The sequence below is a fragment of the Salmo salar genome, chromosome 10, assembly GCF_965601325.2.
Source record: "Salmo salar chromosome 10, fSalSal1, whole genome shotgun sequence".
In the NCBI taxonomy this organism is placed as follows: Eukaryota; Metazoa; Chordata; class Actinopteri; order Salmoniformes; family Salmonidae; genus Salmo; species Salmo salar.
This window is the reverse complement of record NC_138300.1, coordinates 95,143,215-95,163,071: the sequence shown is the minus strand read 5'-3', so window position 1 is coordinate 95,163,071 and position 19,857 is coordinate 95,143,215. Positions and strand designations below refer to the sequence as shown.

The following is a 19,857-nucleotide window of genomic DNA, read 5'->3' as shown; positions in this document are numbered from 1 at the left end:
ACTGTGTGGCCACTCGGGCAGTGCCTATGCTGAAGAGCCAACGACCAAATGGTCTGGCTGGGGGAACTGACCTTGACTGGGCCAGTCAAGCAGAACTAGATCACAGAGCCAACTCACAGTGGAAAACAGAGACTATTCTCCATACACTATTATGACCAGCCAGTCTCAGTGTAGACACTGGTTAATTACTGCAAACCACAATAAATAGCCAGCCCAGTGTTTTTGCTGTGTAATGCCTGGGTGCTTGAACAGGTTAGGCAAACAGAGCTAGACTATATATCTCACAATGGAAAACTGTGGGGAATATGAATATGACACTGGAGTAAAAATAGCACAATAATGACTGTCTGGATGTCTGTTTTCCTGTAGGCTCTGGTGAAGAACTTCAAACCACTACAACAACCATTTGGTCATTGTCAACTAACAGCCCAGTATTATGCAATGCAATATTTCCCACATTTTTGTCTGAGGGGTGTTATTTTGACTGCCAGGGGTGGGAGTTATCGATTACATGTAAACTGATTACAAAAAATGGTAACTGTAATCGGTTACATTACCAGCAAACAGATTTTAATCAGATTACAGATACTTTTGAAAAACTAGATGATTACTTCTTGGATTACTTTTAAATAAAGGATGTTTGTGGAAAAAAATACATTACGACACCTTGCTCAATTACATTCATTTCAGCATTGAAAAAAGATGACGTTTGTTCCACCTGAGTGAGTCTGACCACAAGTCAGAGACCACTATGATGATACACCAAATGCATTTAATGGATCCTTTTTGTCATCTTCTAATGACTTTTAAGGGGAAAGTAACCCAAAAGTTTACTGAAAGTAAACCGCCTTTTGAGATTATACTGTCACCATTACCTGGTACCAAAATTGTTTCTCTCAAACCTAAACCTCTCTAACACATCATCTCTAACACACACACACACACACACACACACACACACACACACACACACACACACACACACACACACACACACACACACACACACACACACACACACACACACACACACACACACCGACCCCCTGTGGCCCCCCCCCCCCCCCCTCCTCTCACACTCTCTCCTCACCCAATAAACCCAACCACACCCATCGCCCCCACCAGCTGACCGTGTGTGTGTGTGTGTGTGTGTGTGTGTGTGTGTGTGTGTGTGTGTGTGTGTGTGTGTGTGTGTGTGTGTGTGTGTGTGTGTGTGTGTGTGTGTGTGTGTGTGTGTGTGTGTGTGTGTGTGTGGAGAGAGAGAGAGGGAAAGAGAAAAGGGAAAGTAATTATGCATAATTATGGGAAATGTATTGTGAAACTTGTGAATAAGCGACAGTCAGGTGGAGGGAGGGAGGGAGGGAGGGACAGGGAGAGTGTGTGAGAGAGGGCGGGACAGGGAGAGAGTGTGTGAGGGAGAGCCAGTAATGAAGTAGTCTCTAAGGAACTGTTGAAATGAGTGTCTGTAACACTCTGTAATTCTGGGCGCCTCAGTCCCTACACTCTTCCGTTGTATTTTTCCTCCTCTGTCTCTCGGTCTCCCTCTCTGTCTCTCTCTGTCTCCCTCTCTGTCTCTGTCTCTCCCCACAGACCAATGTGGTTGGACAGAGGCAGTATTGACACACTCCCTCCACACTTATAGCTGGAAAGCTGGATGGAATATCTGTTTACTCGAGTCCTAGAAAAACATTCACACAGATGAACTAGAAAAACGTAGCCACTATGTATAAACATTGGTCTCGTCTATCAGGAGGGATGACAAAGACATTAGATGGGAGGACAGGGCTCCAGATTGTTGGACTCCTGAGCAAGACTATTTTTCCCTTAAATGTTTTTGTCAAAAAGTGTTTTTCCTGAAATACTGACAGCCAACATGTGCGAGTGTTCTCTGGGGTGATATTAGTAATGTTCAGTGTGGCCATGAGTGTAATAACACTATGTGGGGGTAGAGATACAGCTCACTAGACTCTATGTGGGGGTAGAGATACAGCTCACTAGACTCTATGTGGGGGTAGAGATACAGCTCACTAGACTCTATGTGTGGGGTAGAGATACAGCTCACTAGACTCTATGTGTGGGGTAGAGATACAGCTCACTAGACTCTATGTGGGGGTAGAGATACAGCTCACTAGACTATGTGGGGGTAGAGATACAGCTCACTAGACTCTATGTGGGGGTAGAGATACAGCTCACTAGACTCTATGTGGGGGTAGAGATACAGCTCACTAGACTCTATGTGGGGGTAGAGATACAGCTCACTAGACTATGTGGGGGTAGAGATACAGCTCACTAGACTCTATGTGGGGGTAGAGATACAGCTCACTAGACTCTATGTGGGGGTAGAGATACAGCTCACTAGACTCTATGTGGGGGTAGAGATACAGCTCACTAGACTCTATGTGGGGGTAGAGATACAGCTCACTAGACTCTATGTAGGGGTAGAGATACAGCTCACTATACTCTATGTGGGGGTGGAGATATAGCTCACTAGACTATGTGTGGGTAGAGATACAGCTCACTAGACTATGTGGGGGTAGAGATACAGCTCACTAGACTCTATGTGGGGGTAGAGATATAGCTCACTAGACTATGTGGGGGTAGAGATACAGCTCACTAGACTCTATGTGGGGGTAGAGATATAGCTCACCAGACTATGTGGGGGTAGAGATATAGCTCACTAGACTATGTGGGGGTAGAGATACAGCTCACTAGACTCTATGTGTGGGTAGAGATACAGCTCACTAGACCATGTGGGGGTAGAGATATAGCTCACTATACTCTATGTGGGGGTAGAGATATAGCTCACTAGACTATGTGGGGGTAGAGATACAGCTCACTAGACTCTATGTGGGGGTAGAGATACAGCTCACTAGACTCTATGTGGGGGTAGAGATACAGCTCACTAGACTATGAGGGGGTAGAGATATGGCTCACTAGACTATGTGGGGGTAGAGATACAGCTCACTAGACTCTATGTGGGGGTAGAGATACAGCTCACTAGACTATGTGGGGGTAGAGATACAGCTCACTAGACTATGTGGGGGTAGAGATATAGCTCACTAGACTATGAGGGGGTAGAGATATAGCTCACTAGACTATGTGGGGGTAGAGATATAGCTCAGTAGACTTTGGGGCTGGGCAGTATACAATATTTTACTATATACCGGTATTGATGCATGGACTGGTTTTGGTTTTTACTTTTCCTTCTATAACAGTGTTTAAATGTTTGGTTTGTTAAATGTGATGTCACTCCCTTTTTATCGTTTACTCTGCTGCCTGAGTCGTATCTCTCCATTTCTCTCAACAATCTCTGCCCTCTGTCACTTCAGGAGCACAGTTGTTGTTGCTCAACCACGAGATAATTTGCAGACTGTTCACTCTTCAGTCTCCATTGTCATGGTCAAGATTCAGCAATATGTTGATGACAATGATGTTGCTTCCACTTGGCTTCTTAATAGAAATCCACAAGCTCTCTATAATTACACTGTTAGTTTGTGTATCTTACTGAGTCAGAGCAAACATAGCTAGCTAATACAGCCTGATACCAGGGCTGGTGTATGCCTAAATCAGCATGTTGTACAACCACAGTACAACCAATCTGAAACCAAGGCCTCTACAACTAATCTGCAGCTCAATGTGGGATTGATAGTAGATGTATTACTATGTGTGATAAATCAAAACATTAGCTGGTGGTAGGTTTCAAAGTGCCTTATGATAAATCAACACCTTACATGCTGACTACACAGTGCGTGCATGTGCGCCATCGTGTGCATGTTGATTTTGTCCACCCACACCAGACGAGATCAGGACACGCAAGGTGAAATATCAAAACGAACTCTGATCTAACTATATTAATTTGGGGACAGGTCGAAAAAGCATTAAACATTTATGGCAATTTAGCTAGCTATCTCGTTGTTGCCAGCTAATTTTCCTGGGATATAAACATTGGGTTTAAATTTTACCTGAAATGCACAAGGTCCTCTACTCCGACAATTAATCCACAGATAAAAGGGTAAACCGAGATTGATTCTAGTAATCTCTCCTCCTTCAGGCTTCTTCTTGTTTTTTGGACTTTATATGGCGGTTGGCAACCAACTTTAAGGTGCATTACCACCACCAACTGGACTGGAGTGTGGACCTCAGTTCATCTTTCAATCACACACGTGAGTATATGCTCCTAAAAACCAATGATGAGAAGGGAGAGGCGGGATTTGCAATGTATCACGCACCACAAATACAACCAAGCTCTATTTTAGCGCCTGGCTACATAGTTGCTCATTGACGCGCATGAGCGGTGTGGATGCAATGATTGAATAACATGTATGTGTACATTTATTTTGCAACGCTCGCACGCTAAACGTAAGTGGTGTGGTCAGCCTGTTAGTGTGCAGTTGGCTGTTAGCTAAAGGTATATTTAAGTTCAGTAATAAGGCATGAGAACCCAGGGATTGTCATGTGATAACTCCCGACCAAGGGCTGTTCTTAGGTCCGAGGCGAAGGCAAGGGTAATTCCCAGGTCTAGGGCCTTATTTATTTTATAAAACGATAATTCACAGGTTCGAGGAGCTTATTGCTTTTATAAAACAGTTGCCAACATGTTTGAAAAAGATTAACGACATGTTTTACTTAAAAACGTTATTTTACCTAGTACATTCATTTTATTTCATCCTTCCACCAGACGATAGAGTCTGGGCAAAAATAATTTGTTATTTCTGAGCTAACCAAACAGGCTGGTCGTATTACCGCAGTGGGCAAAATCAGGATCACACTGAGTGTTGCTTGGTAGTCTTAAAAAAAGTATTTAAAAAAAGATGACACCTGTACCATGCCAGACATAGAGTTGAAATGTTTATTAATTAAAAAATATTTAAAACATTCCACTCATGAGGTCACTAGAGGGTGCTTTGGTCATTTGACAGCAGGAAAGGATTTTATTCTCATGTTATGACCAATTATTTATATATACACTAGATGGCAGACCAGGGCTGCTCTTTTGAAGCCACCGCACCTCCATCTTGGCACTCCCCCACATTTTCCTTAAAGAATAATTTATTAAAATGTTCTAATGTTACTGTAATCTTGTCCTTGAAACATTTAATTGAAATACTGTAGAATTCTATTCATTCCTACGGAGGACTGCTTCTTCTGGGATGTGCCAATATCGCCGAAACCACTCACTGGTCCAATACATAGCATTAGAAATCCTGGGTTTATGTACCAGCAAGGTCACCCGTGATAAAGTTCAGTATTTGACATCCATCCTGTCTGAGGCTGTCGGAGAAGATGTGAAAACTCTCCACTAGGGGCAACAGTGTTCGCTATTACCTTCAAGTAGGTTTTGGTTTTGCTAGGATGTTGTGGACGGCAATGGCAGATGGGCGTAAGCATCTGATTCCAAAGGTTGCAAGTTTGAATCCAGCAATAGAAAGTTATTTTTGTTTTACGCATATCCCAAGCCTTAACTCTTACCTTAACCTTATGAATTTGGAGTTGATGCCTGAACTTATCCCTAACCTTAAAAATATGGAGTTAATGACTAAACTTGAAATTTGACGTTTGGAACCACCTCGAAATTTGATATTTAAACTCCAAGCGTGCTGTCATGTGCCTTTTACTGAGTAGTGGCTTCCGTCTGGCCACTCTACCATAAAGGCCTGATTGGTGGAGTGCTGCATAGATGATTGTCCTTCTGGAAGGTTCTCCCATCTCCACAGAGGAACTCTAGAGCTCTGTCAGAGTGACCATCGGTTCTTGGTCACATCCCTGACCAAGGCCCTTCTCCCCTGGTTGCTAAGTTTGGCCGTGCCGCCAGCTCTAGGAAGAGTCTTGGTGGTTCAAAACTTCTTCCATTTAAGAATGATGGAGGCCTGCAAGCTGACTTCGGTCGCCAGCTGGACGGTGTTTCCTCCGACACATTGGTGCGGCTGGCTTCCGGGTTACGCGAGGAGTGTGTCAAGAAGCAGTGCGGCTTGGCAGGGTCGTGTAGGGGAGTTGCATCGAAGGGACAAGACTGTAACTACCAATTGGAGATCACGAAACTGGGGAGAAAAATTAATAAAGAATTATGGAGGCCACTGTGTTCCTGGGGACCTTGAATGCTGCAGAAATGTTTTGGTACCTGGTGTGTGCCTTTCCAAATCATGTCTAATCAATTTAATTTACCACAGGTGGACTCCAATAAAGTTGTAGAAACATCTCAAGGATGATCAATGGAAACAAGATGCACCTGAGCTCAATTTCGAGTCTCATTGCAAAGGGTCTGAATACTTATGTAAATAAGGTACTTATTTTATTAATGTTTTATAAATGTGCAGACATTTCTGAAAGACAGTTTTTGCTTTGTCATTATTGTGTTCAGATTGCTGAGGATTTTTTATTTTATTTAATCAATTTTAGAATACGGCTGTAACGTAACAAAATGTGGAAAAAGTCAAGGAGTCTGAATACTTTATTTTGTATATGATCTTTCTGCCACCGTCTCTTATGACTGAAAAGAGCTTCTGGGTATCAGAACAGTGATTACTCACCGCGAACTGGACGAAGATTTTTTCTTTAACGAGTCGGACGCGAAGGATTTACTGCTGCTCCTAGAACAGGCCCAAGTTCCCGTCTATCACGGCTGTCTGAAGGATCAGACCAAAATGCAGCGTGTTCGTTGTTCCACATATTTATTTATTCCGTGAAACTAAATGCAATCAATACACTAAATGCTTGAAACACAAAAAACAACAAACCGTGACGCAGAGAGGAAAACACACTACTCAAAAGATAATCACCCACAAACACAGGTGGGACAAACATCAACATAAATATGACCTCCAATTAGAGTTAACGAGGATCAGCTGCCTCCAATTGGAGATCAACCCAAACAACACCAACATAGAAATACAAAACTAGAAACTGAACACAGAAATACAAAAACAGACAAACACCCCCTGTCATGCCCTGACCTACTCTACCATAGAAAATAACAACTTACTATGGTCAGGACGTGACACCGTCATTCGCATGAAGAAGAGACGCCGATACAGGGGATGCATGTCCGGGTGCCTTGTGAGAATTGTTTGGCAAGTGTGTAACCCGCCTCTACCATCCGTCCTATTGGCCAACGTGCAATCATTGGAGAATAAACTGGATGAGCTCAGTTCATGACTATCCTACCAATGGGACATTTCACCTAGTCGTGGCTGAACGACAACATGGATAATATATAGTTGGGTTTTCCATGCATCTAGTATTGAGGAAGTCTCCAGGTTTTGCTTGCTTGAGGTAGAGTATCTCATGACAAGCTGTAGACAACATTATTTACAAAGAGTTTCCATCTATATTTTTCTTAGCTGTCTTTTACCACCACAAACTGATGCTGGCACTAAGACCGCACTCAACGAGCTGTATAAGGCCATAACCAAACAAGAAAATGCTCACCCAGAAAGTTATTTAAGGAAAAGTGAGTCACCCAGTAAAATACTACTTGCGAAAAAGTCTAAACGTATTTGGTTGTAAATATACTTAATAATCAAACGTAAAAGTACAATTATAAATAATTGTATATAAAATGTATGGATAGCCAGGGACACACTTCAACATTACTTACAAAATATGGATTTTGTGTTTAGTGAGTCCGCCAGATCATAGGCAGTAGGGACGACCACTTGTTCTCTTCATAAATGTAACAATTTTCCTGTACTGCTCAGCACTCAAAATGTAACAAGTACTTTGGGTTGTCAGGGAAAATGTATTGAGTAAAAATACTATATTTTCTTTAGGAATGTAGTGAAGTAAAAGTAAAAGTAGTCAAAAATATAAATAGCAAAGTACAGATACCCATTACACTACTTCAGTAGTACTTTAAAGTATTTCTACTAAAGTACTTTACACCACTGGCCCTGACCAACTACCATCTAAGTGTCTTCACTGACATTTTCAAACTGTCCCTGACCAAGTCTGCAATACCTACATGTTTCAAGCAGACCACCATAGTCCCTGTGCCCAAGAACACCAAGGTAACCTGTCTAAATGACTACCGATCCGTAGCACTCACGTCTGTAGCGATGAAGTGCTTTGAAAGGCTGGTCATGGCTCACATCAACACAATTATCCCAGAAACCCTAGACCTACCCACATTTGCATAGCGCCCCAACAGATCGACAGATGACGCAAATTCTATTGCCCTCCACACTGCTCTTTCCCACCTGGACAAAAGGAACACCTACGTGAGAATGCTGTTCATTGACTATAGCTCAGGGTTCAACACCATAGTGTCCTGAAAGCTCCTCACTAAGCTAAGGATCCTGGAACTAAACACCTCCCTCTGCAACTGGATCCTGGACTTCCTGACCGGGCCGCCCCCAGGTGGTAAGGGTAGGTAACAACGCATCTGCCACGCAGATCCTTAACACGGGGGCCCCTCAGGGGTGCATGCTTAGTCCCCTGCTTTGCTCCCTGTTCACCCATGACTGCGTGGCCAAGCACGACTCCAACACCATCATTAAGTTTGCCGACGACACAACGGTGTTAGGCCTGATCACCGACAACTATGAGACAGCCTATAGGGAGGAGGTCAGAGACCTGACAGTGTGGTGCCAGGACAACAACCTCTCCCTCAACGTGATCAAGACAAAGGAGAAGATTGTGGACTACAGGAAAAGGAGGGCCGAGCACACCCCCATTCTCATTGACGAGGCTGTAGTGGATTACATTGAGAGCTTCAAGTTCCTTGGTGTCCACATCACCAACAAACTATCATGGTCCAAACACACCCAGACAGTCGTGAAGAGGGCACAACAACGCCTATTTCCCCTCAGGAGACTGAAAAGACTTGGCATGTGTTCTAAGATCCTCAAAGACTTCTACAGCTTCACCATCAAAAGCATGATGGCTGGTTGAATCAACACCTGGTATGGCAACTTCACGGCTTCTGACCGCAAGGCGCTACAGAGGGTAGTGCGTACTGCCCAGTACATCACTGGGGCCAAGCTTCCTGCCATCCAGGACCTCTATACCAGGCAGTGTCAGAGGAAGGCCCTAGAAATGGCCAAAGACTCCAGCCACCCTATTCATTGACTGTTCTCTCTGCTACGGCACAGCAAGCGGTACTGGAGCGCATTGTCTAAGTCCAAAAGGCTTCTTAATAGTTTTTACCCCCAAGCCATAAGACTGCTGAACATCTAATCAAACAGCTAATCTGTTTTTTATCTGTGCATAGTCACTTTACCCTTACCTACATGTACATATTACCACAATAACCTTGATTAATTTGTACCCCCGTACATTGACTCGGTACCGGTACCCCGTATATAGTCTCGTTATTTTAATTTGAATGTTTCTCTTTGATTTTACATTTTTTTTATTAACTATTATTTTTCTTAAAACAACATTGTTGGTTTAGGGCTTGTAAGTAAGTATTTTATTTTATTTGATAGCTATTGAGGGTAGCTAGGTGTCACGTCCTGGCCAGTATATAAGGTTAATTGTTTTGTAGTTTGGTCAGGGCGTGGCAGGGGGTATTTGTTTTATGTGGTTCGGGGTGGTGTGTTTTGTGTAAAGGGTGTTTGATTTAGTAATTCCGGGTTTTGGTTTATGTTTAGTAATTCTATGGTTAGTCTAGGTTGTGTGTTTCTATGTTTGGTTGATTGGGGTTGGGACTCTCAGTTGAAGGCAGGTGTTGTCTATCTGCCTTTGATTGAGAGTCCCATATATTAGGGTGTGTTTGTATGTGTGATTTGTGGGTGATTATTCTGTGTATAGCCTTGTGCCTTACCAGACTGTTTATTTGTCGAGTGTTCGTTTTTTGTGTTTTGTATGTTCTTTGTTGAGATTAATTAAAAATCAAGATGAGCATTCACGTACCTGCCGCATTTTGGTCCTCATTCACCGACAACAAGTGTGACAGAATCACCCACCACCAAAGGACCAAGCAGCAGAGGAAGGAGCAGACGGAGTTCGAGTTGGACTGGCGGGAGAAGTGGACTTGGGAGGAAGTTCTGGACGGGGCCGGACCCTGGCATCAGGCTGGGGATTATCGACGCCCGCAGGGGGAAATTGAGGCAGCCAAGGCAGAGAGGCGGTGGTACGAGGCCAAGTACGCGCTGAAGGAGAAGCACGAGAGGCACCCCCAAGAAAATTTTGGGGGGGGGCACACGGGTAGTTTGGCTAGGCGTAAGAAGAGCCGGAAGCCAGCTACTCGTGGTTATATGGAGGAGCGTATGGGTTGGAGAGCGCTATGTTTCGCTGAGGAGCGCACTATCTCACCCATACGCACGCACAGTCCGGTGCGCGTTATTCCAGCCCCTCGCAGGTGCCGTGCTAGAGCGGGCATCCAGCCTGGTAGGAGGATGCCTGCGCAGCGCATCTGGTCGCCGGTACGCCTCCGAGGACCAGGCTACCCAACTCCCGCTCTACGCACGGCTACCATCAGGCCCCTGCACAGCCCAGTCTGCCCTGTACGAGCACCCCGCTCGTACAGGGCTACTAGTTCCATCCAGCCAAGGCGGGTTGTGCAGGAGGTAAGATCTAGACCGGCTGTGCGCCTCCATAGCCCTGGGTTTCCAGCTCCTGTCTCTCGTGCGGACCCGGAAGTGCGTCAACCCAGTCCGACTCGTCCTGTTCCCGCTCCCCGCACTAGCCTGGAGGTGCGTGTACATAATCTGGTAAGCCCAGTACCAGCACCACGCACCAGGCTACAAGTGCGTCAACCCAGCCTCGCCAGTCAACAGTCTTCATCAGAGTTGCCCGCCAGTCAACAGTCATCATCAGAGCTGCCCGCCAGTCAACAGTCATCGTCAGAGCTGCCCGCCAGTCAACAGTCATCGTCAGAGCTGCCCGCCAGTCAACAGTCATCGTCAGAGCTGCCCGCCAGTCAACAGTCATCGTCAGAGCTGCCCGCCAGTCAACAGTCATCGTCAGAGCTGCCCGCCAGTCAACAGTCATCGTCAGAGCTGCCCGCCAGTCAACAGTCATCGTCAGAGCTGCCCGCCAGTCAACAGTCATCGTCAGAGCTGCCCGCCAGTCAACAGTCATCGTCAGAGCTGCCCGCCAGTCAACAGTCGTCAGAGCTGCCCGCCAGTCAACAGTCGTCAGAGCTGCCCGCCAGTCAACAGTCGTCAGAGCTGCCCGCCAGTCAACAGTCGTCAGAGCTGCCCGCCAGTCAACAGTCGCCAGAGAGGTCAGACTGCGCTGAACTGCCGGAGTGGCCAGACTGCGCTGAACTGCCGGAGTGGCCAGACTGCGCTGAACTGCCGGAGTGGCCAGACTGCGCTGAACTGCCGGAGTGGCCAGACTGCGCTGAACTGCCGGAGTGGCCAGACTGCGCTAAACTGCCGGAGTGGCCAGACTGCCCTGAACTGCCGGAGTGGCCAGACTGCCCTGAACTGCCGGAGTGGCCAGACTGCCCTGAACTGCCGGAGTGGCCAGACTGCCCTGAACTGCCCCGAATTGCCAGACTGCCCAGACTGTCCCGAATTGCCAGACTGCCCAGACTGTCCCGAATTGCCAGACTGCCCAGACTGTCCCGAATTGCCAGACTGCCCAGACTGTCCCGAATTGCCAGACTGCCCAGACTGTCCCGAATTGCCAGACTGCCCAGACTGTCCCGAATTGCCAGACTGCCCAGACTGTCCCGAATTGCCAGACTGCCCAGACTGTCCCGAATTGCCAGACTGCCCAGACTCTCCCGAATTGCCAGACTGCCCCGACTGCCCCCCGGCGATGCCAGACTGGTCCGACTGCCCCTCGGCGATGCCAGAGTGGCCCGACAGCCTGGAACGGCCGGAGCCAGAGCCACCTCCAGAAATAGGTGGGTTGGGGAGGGGGGGTGTAGCACAGTGCCGTCGTTGACGGCAGCCACCCTCCCTTCCCTCCCTTTAGAAAAGGGGAGTTTTTTTTGGTGTTGCTTGGGGTTATTTTTTGTTAAGGTGCTTCTGGGGTAGCACCTTTAAGGGGGGGGGTACTGTCACGTCCTGGCCAGTATATAAGGTTAATTGTTTTGTAGTTTGGTCAGGGCGTGGCAGGGGGTATTTGTTTTATGTGGTTCGGGGTGGTGTGTTTTGTGTAAAGGGTGTTTGATTTAGTAATTCCGGGTTTTGGTTTATGTTTAGTAATTCTATGGTTAGTCTAGGTTGTGTGTTTCTATGTTTGGTTGATTGGGGTTGGGACTCTCAGTTGAAGGCAGGTGTTGTCTATCTGCCTTTGATTGAGAGTCCCATATATTAGGGTGTGTTTGTATGTGTGATTTGTGGGTGATTATTCTGTGTATAGCCTTGTGCCTTACCAGACTGTTTATTTGTCGAGTGTTCGTTTTTTGTGTTTTGTATGTTCTTTGTTGAGATTAATTAAAAATCAAGATAAGCATTCACGTACCTGCCGCATTTTGGTCCTCATTCACCGACAACAAGTGTGACAGAATCACCCACCACCAAAGGACCAAGCAGCAGAGGAAGGAGCAGACGGAGTTCGAGTTGGACTGGCGGGAGAAGTGGACTTGGGAGGAAGTTCTGGACGGGGCCGGACCCTGGCATCAGGCTGGGGATTATCGACGCCCGCAGGGGGAAATTGAGGCAGCCAAGGCAGAGAGGCGGTGGTACGAGGCCAAGTACGCGCTGAAGGAGAAGCACGAGAGGCACCCCCAAGAAAATTTTTTGGGGGGGCACACGGGTAGTTTGGCTAGGCGTAAGAAGAGCCGGAAGCCAGCTACTCGTGGTTATATGGAGGAGCGTATGGGTTGGAGAGCGCTATGTTTCGCTGAGGAGCGCACTATCTCACCCATACGCACGCACAGTCCGGTGCGCGTTATTCCAGCCCCTCGCAGGTGCCGTGCTAGAGCGGGCATCCAGCCTGGTAGGAGGATGCCTGCGCAGCGCATCTGGTCGCCGGTACGCCTCCGAGGACCAGGCTACCCAACTCCCGCTCTACGCACGGCTACCATCAGGCCCCTGCACAGCCCAGTCTGCCCTGTACGAGCACCCCGCTCGTACAGGGCTACTAGTTCCATCCAGCCAAGGCGGGTTGTGCAGGAGGTAAGATCTAGACCGGCTGTGCGCCTCCATAGCCCTGGGTTTCCAGCTCCTGTCTCTCGTGCGGACCCGGAAGTGCGTCAACCCAGTCCGACTCGTCCTGTTCCCGCTCCCCGCACTAGCCTGGAGGTGCGTGTACATAATCTGGTAAGCCCAGTACCAGCACCACGCACCAGGCTACAAGTGCGTCAACCCAGCCTCGCCAGTCAACAGTCTTCATCAGAGCTGCCCGCCAGTCAACAGTCATCATCAGAGCTGCCCGCCAGTCAACAGTCATCGTCAGAGCTGCCCGCCAGTCAACAGTCATCGTCAGAGCTGCCCGCCAGTCAACAGTCATCGTCAGAGCTGCCCGCCAGTCAACAGTCATCGTCAGAGCTGCCCGCCAGTCAACAGTCATCGTCAGAGCTGCCCGCCAGTCAACAGTCATCGTCAGAGCTGCCCGCCAGTCAACAGTCATCGTCAGAGCTGCCCGCCAGTCAACAGTCATCGTCAGAGCTGCCCGCCAGTCAACAGTCGTCAGAGCTGCCCGCCAGTCAACAGTCGTCAGAGCTGCCCGCCAGTCAACAGTCGTCAGAGCTGCCCGCCAGTCAACAGTCGTCAGAGCTGCCCGCCAGTCAACAGTCGCCAGAGAGGTCAGACTGCGCTGAACTGCCGGAGTGGCCAGACTGCGCTGAACTGCCGGAGTGGCCAGACTGCGCTGAACTGCCGGAGTGGCCAGACTGCGCTGAACTGCCGGAGTGGCCAGACTGCGCTGAACTGCCGGAGTGGCCAGACTGCGCTGAACTGCCGGAGTGGCCAGACTGCCCTGAACTGCCGGAGTGGCCAGACTGCCCTGAACTGCCGGAGTGGCCAGACTGCCCTGAACTGCCGGAGTGGCCAGACTGCCCTGAACTGCCCCGAATTGCCAGACTGCCCAGACTGTCCCGAATTGCCAGACTGCCCAGACTGTCCCGAATTGCCAGACTGCCCAGACTGTCCCGAATTGCCAGACTGCCCAGACTGTCCCGAATTGCCAGACTGCCCAGACTGTCCCGAATTGCCAGACTGCCCAGACTGTCCCGAATTGCCAGACTGCCCAGACTCTCCCGAATTGCCAGACTGCCCCGACTGCCCCCCGGCGATGCCAGACTGGTCCGACTGCCCCTCGGCGATGCCAGAGTGGCCCGACAGCCTGGAACGGCCGGAGCCAGAGCCACCTCCAGAAATAGGTGGGTTGGGGAGGGGGGGTGTAGCACAGTGCCGTCGTTGACGGCAGCCACCCTCCCTTCCCTCCCTTTAGAAAAGGGGAGTTTTTTTTGGTGTTGCTTGGGGTTATTTTTTGTTAAGGTGCTTCTGGGGTAGCACCTTTAAGGGGGGGGGTACTGTCACGTCCTGGCCAGTATATAAGGTTAATTGTTTTGTAGTTTGGTCAGGGCGTGGCAGGGGGTATTTGTTTTATGTGGTTCGGGGTGGTGTGTTTTGTGTAAAGGGTGTTTGATTTAGTAATTCCGGGTTTTGGTTTATGTTTAGTAATTCTATGGTTAGTCTAGGTTGTGTGTTTCTATGTTTGGTTGATTGGGGTTGGGACTCTCAGTTGAAGGCAGGTGTTGTCTATCTGCCTTTGATTGAGAGTCCCATATATTAGGGTGTGTTTGTATGTGTGATTTGTGGGTGATTATTCTGTGTATAGCCTTGTGCCTTACCAGACTGTTTATTTGTCGAGTGTTCGTTTTTTGTGTTTTGTATGTTCTTTGTTGAGATTAATTAAAAATCAAGATGAGCATTCACGTACCTGCCGCATTTTGGTCCTCATTCACCGACAACAAGTGTGACACTAGGCTAACGTTACCTGTCATTTATATCCATTATAATATATATCATGAATGAATTTTATAAATTGATTGTCTGGGCTGTGGGACAGTTGATCCACATTGATAAATCTAATGGAACTGTTAACAGGCATTACCCGTGGCATGCGGGGATTGTGGTGCTATAACTCCCTGCTTTCAACCAATCATCATCCAGAATCCAAACATCCCGTTTTATAATGCTTTGTAATAAATGGAAACTTTCATTAGTGACTGGGTCCTGATTGCCACATGATGTATGGATTATCTATCTATCTTCTCTTTCTTTCTTGGAATAAATAACTGTGTACATCATTCATCTTTAGCAGGGAGGAGAAGAGAAGGGAGACGGGAGGAAAAAGTGGGAGAAGAAGGGAAATGGACATGCAGTACAAAAAAAGGCAATGGAAGGGAAAATGTGTGAACGGAAGAGAAAGATGGGAGTGACAGAGTAAGCTAGGGAGGGAGGGGGAGAAAGAAAGAGAGAGGGAGAGAGAGACTTGCTGCTTGTAGTTAGAAACAGATTCCCTCAAGTGCCCTCAATTCTGCTCTGTCACAAACACACCACCGCTCCCACACACCCTCTCCCACACACCCTCTTCCACACACAGCCCAGCACTATTCCCCTCAGCCGCACACACACACACACACACACACACACACACACACACACACACACTGCATGCGCACACACAAACACACACACACGCAAACATATAAACACACATGCACGCACAAACAAACGCACACACACATACACAAACACAAACAGAATCCAAACAACCCGTTTCGTAATGCTTTGTAATAAAGGGAAACTTTCATTACTGACTGGGTCCTGATTGCCACATGATGTATGTAGTATGTATTATCTTTCTTTCTTTCTTTCTTGGAAAAAATAACTGTGTACATCATTAATGTTTCATCATGGAAAATGCCCCACTCTCTGAAGTGTGTTTTTATGTCAGAAGCCCTGAGAGGGAGGGGAGAGGGAGGAGAAGGGAAGGGAGACAAGGGAGGAAAATGGGAGAGAAGTGGGGAAAAGAAAAGAAAAGAGAGATGGACGTGCATTACAAAAAAAAGCAATGGAAGGGGAAATCTACGAATGAAAGAAAAAGATGAGTGACAGAGTAAGAGAGGGAGGGAGGGGGAGAAAGAAACAAAAAGAGGGAAAGAGAGACCTCCTGCTTGTAGTTAGAAACAGATTCCCTCAAGTGCCCTCAATTCTGCTCTGTCACAAACACACCAGAGCTCCCACACACCCTCTCCCACACACCCTCTTCCACACACAGCCCAGCACTATATCCTTAGCCGCACACACACACACGCACACGCACGCACGCACACACACACACACACATAAACACACCTTCACGCTCAAACGAACACACGCACACGCACACACACAAACACAAACAGATAATGCTTTGTAATAAATTGAAACTTTCATTAGTGACTGGGTCCTGAATGCCACATGATGTACAGTTGAAGTCAGAAGTTTACATACACCTTAGCCAAATACATTTAAACTCAGTTTTTCACAATTCCTGACATTTAATCCTAGTAGAAATTCACTGTTTTAGGTCAGTTAAGATCACCACTTTATTTTAAGAATGTGAAATGTCAGAATAAGAATAGAGAGAATGATTTACGTTTTTTACAATCACTTTGGCGCTAATTTCGGAATCTTGATGTTATTTTTCAAAACTCTAGACACAAAACTCACAACCAATGATCAAAATGCACATTTTTCAAAACTCTTAACACTTTTTCCAATTGCTTGGATACAATACACATAAAGATAAGATCATTTGTTCATTGAACTCAAATCACCTGTTCAAAATGACACAACTTACAGTTTTTCTCAATTGTTTACACAGAAATACTGGTACTTGAGACACAATGACCACAACATGTAACTCATGCACCAACCCCCTGAACCAATTCTGCTAAACTACAAGCACAATTCCTGCTTTACACTCAAATTGCAGTTCTAAAACACACTTTTTTTCAAAACACTACACACAATTCTTTGCATTTGGCACAATTTTCATGCAGAAAATCTCTGACTCATCACATGGGCAAACACCCGTCACACAGTTTTACAATTAGCAATCAGAGCTTTAGCATAAAAGGTCAACAGGTGAGCTCTTCTGTTTTGGAGCAATGGATGCCAACATTGGAAACAGAGGCAGAGCCAGAGGAGTGAGAGTAAGAGGGGGAGGACAAGGACGAGGACGAGGACGAGGAAGGCCAAGGACCGTAATCTCTGATGAGATCCGAGCCACTTTGGTTGATCATGTGGTCAACCATGGTCTAACAATGAGGGAGGCTGGGCAAAGAGTACAGCCAAATTTGAGCAGGTACACTGTAGCATCCATCATCCGGACATTCCGCAATGAGAATATGTAAGAAATCTACTCTCAGAGTGCAGCGCAACCGTACTCAATGAGTACAGTAGTACAGTATTGCGTGCGGATTGTTCTGTAGGACTGCAAAAATAAAGTATGTTTCAAGTATTTGGGAAATGTATTCCTACTTTGTATTTACAGTATTTTCCTATTTGTTTGGCAGAACTGAAAGATTACCAACACAAGGTGGTCGGGAACGTGTTCTGTCTCCTGAACAGGAAACTGAAATCATGAACTTGGTCCTAGAAAATAACGCCATAACATTACGGCAAATACAAAGAAAAATAATAGAAAACAATGAGATATTTCAAAATATTGATAGGGTAAGCTTATCAACACTGGACCGTGTCTTGCGCAAAAATAATCTCATGATGAAGCAGGTCTACAGGGTGCCATTTGAACGCAATTCAGAAAGAGTCAAAGAATTGCAATATAACTATGTGCAAGTGAGTCCTATACAATCCCACAATTGATGCATACTCTCAACACTGTATAAATTATACATATTTCAGTATTGTAATCATAATGATTGTGCTTCACAATAGTGACCACTCCATGTCTATTTCTGATATTGTCATGTGTGTTTCAGAGACTCCTTGAGTTAGATGTGGCTGCAGTGGAGCACCAGTTCATCTTCATTGATGAGGTTGGATTCAACCTCACAAAAAGACGAAAGAGGGGAAGGAATATCATCGGCCAGCGTGCCATTGTTCAAGTCCCTGGCCAGCGCGGAGGGAACATCACAATGTGTGCAGCGATTACCCACCACGGCGTCATCCATCACCATGCTACCCTTGGCCCCTACAACACCGCCCATCTGATCACATTCCTGGACACCCTACACAACACACTCATTCCACCAGATCAGGTAGATGGCCCAGAGCAGCTCAGGTACGTTGTCATTTGGGACAAGGTAAGTTTCCACAGGGCTGCTCTGGTTCGTAACTGGTTCACTGCCCACCCACGCTTTTTAGTTGTTTATCTCCCTCCATATTCTCCATTCCTCAATCCTATTGAGGATTTTTTTTCTGCCTGGAGATGGAAAGTGTATGACCGAAATCCACAAACGCGTATACCTCTTCTCCAAGCTATGGAAGACGCATGTGGAGATATAGCAGCTGATGCTTTACATGGCTGGAATCGCCATGCTAGGCGATATTTCCCCCGCTGCTTGGCCAGGGAAAACATTGCTTGTGATGTGGATGAGGTGCTGTGGCCAGACCGCAACAGAAGAGAGGATGCAGCATAGTTTTTTATTTTTTAATTTTTTATTTTTACTGTAAATTCTTCTGTTTTGTATGTAGACCACTGTATGTGCAACTTTGTGTTGGTTTGGAATGGGATGTACACTGTGTACATTGTTTTTGTGGGAAAAATAAAATCTATTTGTTACCGTGTATTTGTGTGTTCTGAGGACAAAAACAATATTCTCAAATATTTTACAACACACTTATGTAGGTACTGTCTGTAGTAATGGCAACACTGAACCAAAAAAGGCCTAAGTCATTATGATGAATGGAGAAGAAGTGTTTTCCATTCATCATAGTGTTTTTACATTGAGCACATCAGTGTTCAACTGGTTCTTATAAATGTCTATTCATATGATGGTTTGTGTGTGTCATTTGAAAACAAAATACCATTTAGATAAGAAATAACATTGTTTTGAATGTAAAGTTTCATTTTGCTGGAGAATTGAGGGGTTTTGCCCATTGTGTGTGTGTGTTTTTTGATTTGTGTGTAGAGTTCTGAGAATATGAGGCATGCTTTCAGAAAATGTGTGTAAACAATCGAGAAAAACTGTAACATCAAAGTATTACCATTTCAAAATGCAATTCACACATTACGTCTGAGATGACTGTCTATTCATTTCATTACAATGATCTAAATATCAATTGGTACAACTGCTCAAAATGATAAGTAACTGTTGCATTACTCTTAATCCATAGTTTTATGGAAACTGACAAACAATATTCCATGTTTAGATAATGAAAGTTTCAGGATAACGAGATCCATTGACACCAATTACCGTGGAACAAATTGGACTACATTATCTATGGATGTAATATTCCATCATCATTCTTTATCAGAAACTGTTTCTATGGTCCCACGTACCACTTTTCCAGACCATGTTTTCAGATTTGACATTACTGTACACTCACCAGCCACTTTATTAGGTACACCTATCTAGTACTGGGTAGGAACCCCTTTTGCCTCCATAACAGTCTGAATTATTCATGGTGTTGTACGTTAAGAGATGCCATTCTGCATACCACTGTTTTAAACAGCTGTTATTTGAGCATTTGTGGCCTTTCTGTTAGCTTGAATAAGTCTGGACGTTCTCTTCCGACCTCTCTCATTAACAAGGTGTTTTTGCGTAAAAATCCCAGGAGGGCAGCTGTTTCTGAGATGCTGGAATCACCATGTGTGGCATCAACAATCCTACCATGCTTAGATTACTCATCTTGCCTGTTCTAATGTTTGGTCGAACAACATCTAAAGCTCTCTACTCTATATACTCTATATATTGAGTTGCAGGCAGCCACATGATTCGCTGTTCGAATGAAACCTTCCTTGATGAGCTAAATCAGGTCTGTAGAGCGGATGGCATGACCT

General features: G+C 46.1%; 1 protein-coding gene across 3 annotated transcripts in view; it reads right to left on the bottom strand.

The window, feature by feature from the left end:
* LOC106561204 (semaphorin-3ab) overlaps positions 1–19,857 on the bottom strand; it is a 129,926-nt gene that overhangs the window by 32,351 nt on the left and 77,718 nt on the right. The window lies entirely within an intron of this gene.